This window comes from Protopterus annectens, chromosome 8.part0, assembly GCF_019279795.1.
Source record: "Protopterus annectens isolate FY-2018-M chromosome 8.part0, PAN1.0, whole genome shotgun sequence".
NCBI lineage: Eukaryota > Metazoa > Chordata > Ceratodontiformes > Protopteridae > Protopterus > Protopterus annectens.
In genome coordinates this window covers 417,474,025-417,483,013 of record NC_056741.1, presented here as the reverse complement: position 1 = coordinate 417,483,013, position 8,989 = coordinate 417,474,025, and positions in this window count along the sequence as shown.

Sequence of the window (8,989 nt, the reverse complement as noted above, 5' to 3'; positions counted from 1 at the left end):
AGAGAGAGATACTGTGGAGCCTGAGGAGCATAGCTACCTAAGACTCAGATTCCTGCTTTTCAGAAAATGTCCAACATATGAATAAGAGCCTATAACACTTTAATGACCTCAGTATATAGTTCAGAAAAAATTGGTTGAAAGGTGTCTGGGAATCATTAATAACAGAACTGAAACCAAGCATCTTTAGGCAAGTTAGAGCTGTCACAGAAGGCTTTAGCTATGAGTAGTGCAATTCTTTGCAATGAAGTAAAGTACTTAAAGATGAGTTAAATGGCTAAGACTACTGCCTATGTGGAATTGTTCACAAAAAAAAAAGTGTACAGTCATGTTAGAGGCAGCTGTAAATAGCCAGCATAAGCATAGAGCAAGCTAAAAAAACAGGCCACTCTGGTGGAATCCCAACATCAATAAGTTGTATAACAAAAGGAAGAAAATCATAGTAAAAATTAGGTAAAAACTCAATCTAAACAAGCAACTCAAGAGGCTACTCAAGTCTACCCAAGCCAAATTTAAGGTAAAAATAGCCTTACAATCCAAGGACAATCATAAGGCATTCTTCAGCTATCTATGTCTGTGACCTCAAAGGAATACATAACTATGTGCTAAACTAACTGTAAATAGAAACACCTATACTGGGCTGGAAGCTATGGCATGTCTACTAACTGATAAATTTGGCTCCAGTTTTACCCAGCCCCCCCCCCCCCATTGACACCACTCAAGAAATATCCTCACCATAACTCCCCCAACTACCACTAGGGAATAGGTCATCAATGCATTCTCCCAGGCCATGCCCACTCGTAGATGTGCCCTGGTAATATCCCAGAAAGCATGAAACACATCCTATCAGGACCACTAGAATCACTATTTAACTGTAGACAGACTTCAGGTCAATTGAATGGAGGACTGCAACTGTTATCTCTCGGCACAATGGTGGGTGCTGTCAATGGACCTAAGTAGCTACAGACTCATAGGTCTGACTAGTCTCAGAAGCAAAGCCATGGAAAGAATTGCCATGGAAATGATAAACAATTACATAGGGAACTTTCAGACATTTGATTCAACCTAGTTTTATTATATCAAGGGCAGATCATGCCTACTCAACATGTTGGACTTTTTCAAGAAGGTCACTAAAACAATTGATGAGGGCAAAATAGTTTATACTGTCTACTTTGACCTGACCAAAGCAGTTGATGCAATACCTCACTCAGGCATTGTAGACAAACAAAATTATATATAAAGCCCTATCTCAACTGCTGGATAGCCAGCTGCCTCAAAAATACGAACCAAGAAGCTAAGATAGGGTGCCTACCTCTCTCTAAAAAAGCCACTCACTATAGACGTTCCTCAAAACTCAGTGCTGGGGCTGTTCCTTTTTGGCATCTACCTCTCTGAAGTCAAGGCCATCATCAAGGCTTTCTGACTGACCAAGTTTGCAGACAATTGCAAATTAGTTTCAGTCATAGAACCCCCCCAATAACATAAAAGTCTCCAAGAAGGCCAGACACAGACTAATAACTGATGCCAGAGCTACGGTCTAGAGCTCAATATTAAAAAATGCATAGTAATAGCCTTTGGGAATATGGCTATCCCTGGAAACTACCACATTGATAATACACTCCAAAGAATAAACCCTGTCGTCAGGGAATTGGGAAAGCATATAGAGAGTAACACGGCCTTTGATCATCATGTGTCTGCAATAGTAAGGAAATTATTCTATGCTGCTACAACTTATAAGCAAGGGTATAGCATCTAGGTCCAAGGATGTCTTAGTTCCACTCTACATTGGATGTCTTTGTTCTTCTCTATTTGGTCATCATCAGACTAATCACTGAGTACTGTTTTTCCTTTTGGTATGTGTCTGACCAGGCATATGCAACAACTGATATGTCTGTAGAGGTTCCTTACAAAAAGAATGCAGAGCACAAACATGCCCTGCGTAGACTGCCTTGAAACCTTAATGCTATACTCGGTCTCCTAAAGACTGCTGGCGGGGGGTGATATATGCCTGGCCTATAAGGCATCCTCTTATCCCACTCCAAAGGACCTGTTGTACTTCCACAAAACGAATAACATCAGAATTACCCAATCTAAGGACCTAAACCTCATCTGCAACATATTGTCAGTACACATATATGTTTCAGAGACTACCCTTTCTCTGTAACAAGCTACCCATCCATGTGAGTTAAGGTCCTTCCCCAATGCAATTCAAGTTTAACTTGGATCCATGAATGGGGAATTGGAAATGTACTCCTGGTCTGGAACCTATGTCTCCATTAGACAGAGGTAACCTGTAAATGTTTGACCACATATGCCCAGGCCTATGTATAACCATTAAAATGACCCTAGGGTATCAAACCTTGTCAGATTTATTTGGGAAGCATGGCTAGGCTTGAAAGGGCTCCCTGATGTCATTAACCCAGTAGTGACATATGAGCCTATGCACCTATGTATAAACATGTGCTTGAAACAGAATTGAAAATATAAATGCAATAGCAGAAACCCCAAAGACTGTAACAGGTTATAGACAATGATTCAGATATGGAGAGCTGGACATTTAAGGAACTGTTTCATATCACTGACATCTGAAGCTGAATACTTAGCCTTGAGCCAGTCAGTTTTATTGAAGGCTGGATCCTGTCACTGCATGGGAAATGAAGGGTGTAAATTACCAAAATAATAAGGCACACTTGATTGATGGCCGTCAACTCCCCACAGATTCTCAATGTACATGGTAGTTAACTGACACAGGTTCAAGGTAAAAGAATGACTTACTAAGTAAGCACTGGTGAAGAGAGGTATGCTGATTCCAAGGCAGAATGCTTCTACAGATGAGGACTATTTACTAGATGTTTACCAGGGAAGAGGGTCCTCGGTCTATACAGAAGGTGACCGAAACACTAAAGAGCAGTATGAAATGGGGGATGATAACACCGGTTCCTATCTTGGAAAAACATGACACCATTCCCCCTGGAAATTGCTGAAGAGAGAAGAAGATTGGGTAATCTTTATACATTAGATGCAATCAAGTAAAACTAGATTAAGGCTGTACCCCAAACTCCATGGCCTGTCAAAGATAAAGCACTAAGGCCCTGCTGTAAAGGAAAGGAGAGTGACAGAGACAATAGCCATCATGTGATGGGCAAAACAGGACCTAATATCAGTGCAAGAAGAAGGTACCAGAAGGATGAATGTGTGCTTGCCACTTTATGGCATAGAGGGATAAAGCCCTGACTATAGTGCATGTGATCTGTGTTCAGATAGCAGCTTGGCTGCATGTAGATTCCAGCCACAGAGGATGGGAGTTAACGGATGCTGCTGGTATATCCATCCTGGGGGAGTGACTTTTGGCTTGCCACAAAGATAGCACCTAGCAAGACCACTAGACAGAAACATAGCAAGGGTGGGGCAAAGGGGGAAGCAGACCTGGGTGCAAAGTGTTTCAGGGTGCAATAAAAAAGAGCAGTTCCTGCATTATTTTTTTTGTACCAGCATTTCTCAACTTCTCAGTTACAAAAAGGAAAATCATTGTTTCAGCACTTTGTGTGTGGTAAGCTGCAGCAAACTAATTGCTACATATATAGCAATTATCAGAGCTGAGGGACAGGGGCAAGGATTTAGATCTCGTTTGGACTGCTGGACTAAAGCAGTGGACCTTTTTTATTATTTTATTTTATTTTTTTATTTTGCTTTTGGGGGAGCTGGCTTGCAGTGCCAGAAACTTAGTGAGTGGACTTTGTTTTTTGTTGCTCTTCGAATTAAGACCTGACAGGTGGGGGGGGGACAGGAATCTGGGGGTGCCAAACTAATGGAGTGGACTTTTTTTTGGCTCATCCAAAGAAGATCTGAGGGGGAGGTGTCAGATCAGAGAATCGCTCTGGATGTTAGATTAGCCTGCTAAATCTCTGACCACTAGGTATTACCTTGTGGAGTTTGACCCTGCCAAACCTGTACTCAGTCTCATCAAGTATCCAATGAGAACTTTGCATATGGAGGCTCACGTGTCCTTGGGAGACAGCATAAGCAGGGCGTGGAAGAGACACCGTTGGGGGAGGGGATATCACCCCCAAGACCAACAAGCTAATCTGTCCCTGCCTCCCAACTCTTACTGAGAAATGAAGGATTGATCATGATTCTTGAGCAGGAATGAGAGGTTGTAGGGCTCTTGCCTAGCACAGAAATGCCTGGCTCCCACTTCTCCATGGAACAAATAGGTAGATTGGATATCATTAGTGGATCCCTCAGGCAAGGTCCTGGAGGGTACAAAAAAGGATGAATGACTGTTGGGGTGGCAGTGACTCAAAATATTACAGTATCTGATGTCTGACTTTCACTGTTTCCTTCTTTGTCTTCTTTTGTTCCACACATGCAGATTTTGAATCATGGATAAATCAATTGTGGAGTAAGATGGGGTGTGATGGAGACTCCTGAATACCTTCCCACTCAGAGAATGATAGATGCAGCTACATGCTAAAGCATCTACCAAGGGCCACTGTTGTGAGGAAGGCTTTCTGTTGAACTTGTTCTGGTCTGATATGTGATGCAGCGCTTATCAGATATGTTTGTATACTTTCTTCTTCTTCTGCTTCTTCATCTTCCTCTCCAGTGATGCTGAAGGGACATCAAGCAAGCCAACTAGCTTTCCTGAAAAAAATGCTACAGAGGTACACTTGCTCCCCTTAGTCAGTAAGGTAAGGGAAGTTACTTGTACAGACATTATATCCGTCTCAGTTTTAACTTACAATATAGTGTAGCGAGGGGATGGGGTCCACAGATGCACTGCAAAGAAAAATGGTTCTGTTTATTTGGTGTAGTCACTGTTCTTCAAAACACATGATTAAATTTCATAGCATAATGAGGTCATGTCAAATTTACATGTTATATACAGGATATTATATTTTCTGGACTTAGTCAAATTGGTTTATAAAGAGCAGCATGCCAGTATATGCACAAACAGCTAGATATTTGCTTTTGCAAAGAGAAGAATTCTAAACTAATTCAAGTGTTTCTAAATAATTGAAACATTTCTAAAATAATTGAAAGGTTCTGAGTCACTCAAAGGCTTTTACAAAATTCCCTTCCCCTGCACCTTTCCCTGGCCAGTGTGGTTTAAAACCATATCATTAGAACTTGACCTGTTGTGATTAGCTAAGGGAGTGGATCTTCTGAAAGCTGAGTCTTTGGCTAACAGACCCATGCATGTTTTGGTTTACAGAACCTGTTTGACTTCCTAAGTTCCCTCCACTTCCTGCATTATTGTCAGTCTATTAGTGATGAACCGGTCAGTGATTTCAGGAACATGATTAAAATGTGGAAAAAACACTGAAACGATTCACAGCAGTGAAGAACTTTTTACTGCATTAAAATTTGCAATAATAATAATTATGCAATAATGCAATAAAAAGTTATTTGCTGCTGTGAATCATTTCAGTGTTTTTTTCTACAGTTCATGAGGTTTTGGATTTATTATGATTAAAATATGGATATTAAACTTTTCCATGGATAACACTAATCCTGTGTCACTGGCTACCTTAGCTGTTGAAGAAGGCTCATAAGTAAATGCTTTAATTATAACCAGAATGTAAATTTGCAAACAAAACTTTTGGTTGTGCAGACCAGCATGAAGGGAATAGATATAGCTACAGTCTGTCACTGTAAATTGCCCTGGCAATAGACCAGAGAGCAGGTCTCCGTCACACAGATTGACATTTTTGTAATAAACAAGCACTGGTCACAACTGTCTGACTGTGGGCTTAAAGTTTTGGACAGAAAATTAAGAAAGCTGTTATGAATTTTTCTTTGACTGCACAACAATCTGTCAATACTGAATCGTATTTATTTAGTATTTGTTAATGGTAAAATAGACTGATCCATAGTGGATCCTTTTCAGCCACAGCCTGGGCCAAACACACAAGAAAGGTCATAAATTTTGCCCGAAAATAATACAGAATAAGTAGTACTTTACTGTACGGTGATATAACATATTAGCAAAAGCAACAAGGATAAATTATATATATTAACTGAAACGACAAGAAATAAAAATATGCAACATAACATGGCAATGAGCTTAATGCATGTAATCCTACAACAGGCAGAACAATCGGTTTAAGTACCACTTGCTAAAGTACTTGTGCATGTATAAAACAGCTGACGATAAAAAAGCTAAGTGATAGATAAATCTAATTCAGTAGACAATTGTAGTCATTAGAAATCTAACAATGATGTAATGAAGCATTGTAGTACAAGGAAATAAAACACCAATAGCCTCAAATTCTAAACAGCACTTCCTACAATAATTTTAGGATGCAATTATGTACATTTCTGCAAGCAGGACATCATTCTATCTATGTCTAAAATGTTTTAAAACAACCAAACGCAGCATGCAAACAATTATAACCTGCTACACAGAGCATAAGAAATTAAAGAAATACAGCCAGAACTATCATGAAATTAAAAATGCTGATTGGTACAAAATCACAGTATCCTCAGAAAGGTCCAGATGAGTGGTCTCTTGGAACAGACAATGAAAGTTTTAAGTCAAATAATGCTTTCTGATAATTTTTAGAATACTAGAAGAGATGCAGTAATAAGAAAAAAATAATGCACTGATTTTATGAAATGCTCTGATCTCAGTGGCTGTTAAAGCTATGTTCCTATACCTACAAACTGTCATGTTTACAGCATTGTCATGTTACATCACAAGTAATCTTGACAACCAATAAACAAGTAAACTACATGGCAAAATAAGCAGGGATGCCTCTGTGAAATAATTTCCATTCTGTCAGCAACAACCAGTCTTTATTATGTTTGCGGCTAAGGAGATGGAAATAAAAAAATGCCACTGTTACATTATTGACACCTACATATGCTGACAGCACACAACCCACCGCAGACATTAGATGTGTATATTTAGCTGCACTGAACTCTCAAATCTACCAGTTGTAAAAAAAATATAAAATAAGTAACATGCACCGTAGAGTGACTCTAAGAATATATTTACAAGTCAGTAAAAACTAATTAACAACGTAAAGTGATTTGTCAAACTTTTTAAGTGTTCTGGTTTTATTCTGCATGTATTACAATAATAGTATTAACAATAGTGATAACTGTTATGTGTGTTTTCTTTGGTAGAATTATTTATTTCTTAGCTGAAACTGTCAATACAGTTTCTGTGAAACTGTACCCCCCCCCCACAATGACTTGTTAAATACTGAAGCATGAATTAACTTCAATATATTTTATTTAAGAATAAAACTACTCTTCTTATACAAGTCAACTTATATAGAATATCTGCGTTTTACATTTGGAAGTTGTAAAGTGTCTTATATCCCTACCATGTGCTTGGTAAAAATTTGCATTATAGGACTTCCCTAGATGAATTCTGTACCATCTCCAGCAAGAACTAGCTTCTCCATTGAGCACCTTATTCAACCACAGCCTAACTACAGGCTTCATTCCAGCAGAGTGGAGAACTGCCATCATCACAAAGGCGGCGCCACTACTGACCTGGGAAACTATCGCCCCATCAGCTTGACAGTCTGATTTGTAAAGTCATGGAGTATATAATTATTGATCTCATAAACAAGGACGTAGGCAATCTCCAAGCACTTGACCCCACCAAATTCAGATTTGTCAGGGGAAGATCTTGCCTATTGAACCTAGCTGACTTCTTTGAGACAGTTACTAAGGCCCTGGATGAGGAAAAGTCAGTACATACAGCTTACCTTGACCTGGCCAAGGCCTTTGAACATTCCCCCACTCAGGCATCATCGAAAATCTAACACAACTTGGTGTTAATCCCTATGTAGTCAGATGGGTGGCCAACTGGCTCACAGATAAGACCCATAAGGTCAAAATAGGTGCTGCCACCTTCGACAGCAGACCTGTCACTAGTGGTGTTCCCCCGGGATCTGTCCTGGGACCCCTACTGTTTGGCATATACTTCTCAGAGATCCAGGCAAAAGCAAAGGGCCTGTGGCTGATCAAGTTTGCGGATGACTGTAAGTTGGGTGCTGTCATTGACTCCCCAATTGATGTTAACATACTGCAAGAGGGTCTCACAGCTACAAATAACTGGTGCCAAAGTCATGGCCTTAAGTTAAACACAAAAAAATTTATTATCGTACCACTCTGTGAAAACATGGCCCCTACTGATTACCACATCAACAGCAACCCCCTAAGCACACAACCTGTGATAAGAGACCTGGGTACTCGGGTTGACAACAAGCTCCCATTCGACCATCATGTGGCGGTTGTGGTCAGAAAAGCCTTTTACTTGGTTCATCTTATAAGTAAAGGGATTGCATCCAGAAAAAAGGAGGTTATTACCTATCTATACTCCTCCCTTATTAGACTTATGATTGAGTATAATGCCCCGTTTGGTATGTACCTCTCGAAACACCTGCACCAACTGGAAAGGCCACAGAAATACCTCACAAAGAGAATCCATGGCGTCCAGCACCTATCCTATGTGGACAGGCATAAATCACTATCACGCTACTCTGTATCATACAGATTGCGCAGAGGTGATCTGTGTCTCGCGCACAAGGCAATATCAGACCCTGCCCTACTAGAGATGCTCCATATCCGTAAGTCTAACTTCTCACGCATTACCCACTCAATAGGCCTAAATCTAATATGCGACATCAACAAAACCTACTGTAGAGACAGGTTTGTCTCCCAGAGGCTGCCCCATCTCTGGAATAGACTTCCCATACATGTCAAACAGAGTACCTCACTGGTTCTCTTCAAACGCAATCTTGATGAGTGAATGGGAAACCATAAATTTGTCCCAGGGGGTTCCACCTTTGTTCCTCATTGACAGTGGCTTCAGTATGAACAGATTTACAATGCCTTAATATGTCACTTTTTGGTATAACAGACAGATTTTTATAGGCTAACAAAACAGTATTATAATCATGGCCTCATCTGCTTCTCTTAGAAAAATCATCCCTATCTGTACAATTTCTTCCTTTTATAAGGATCTTTCCAT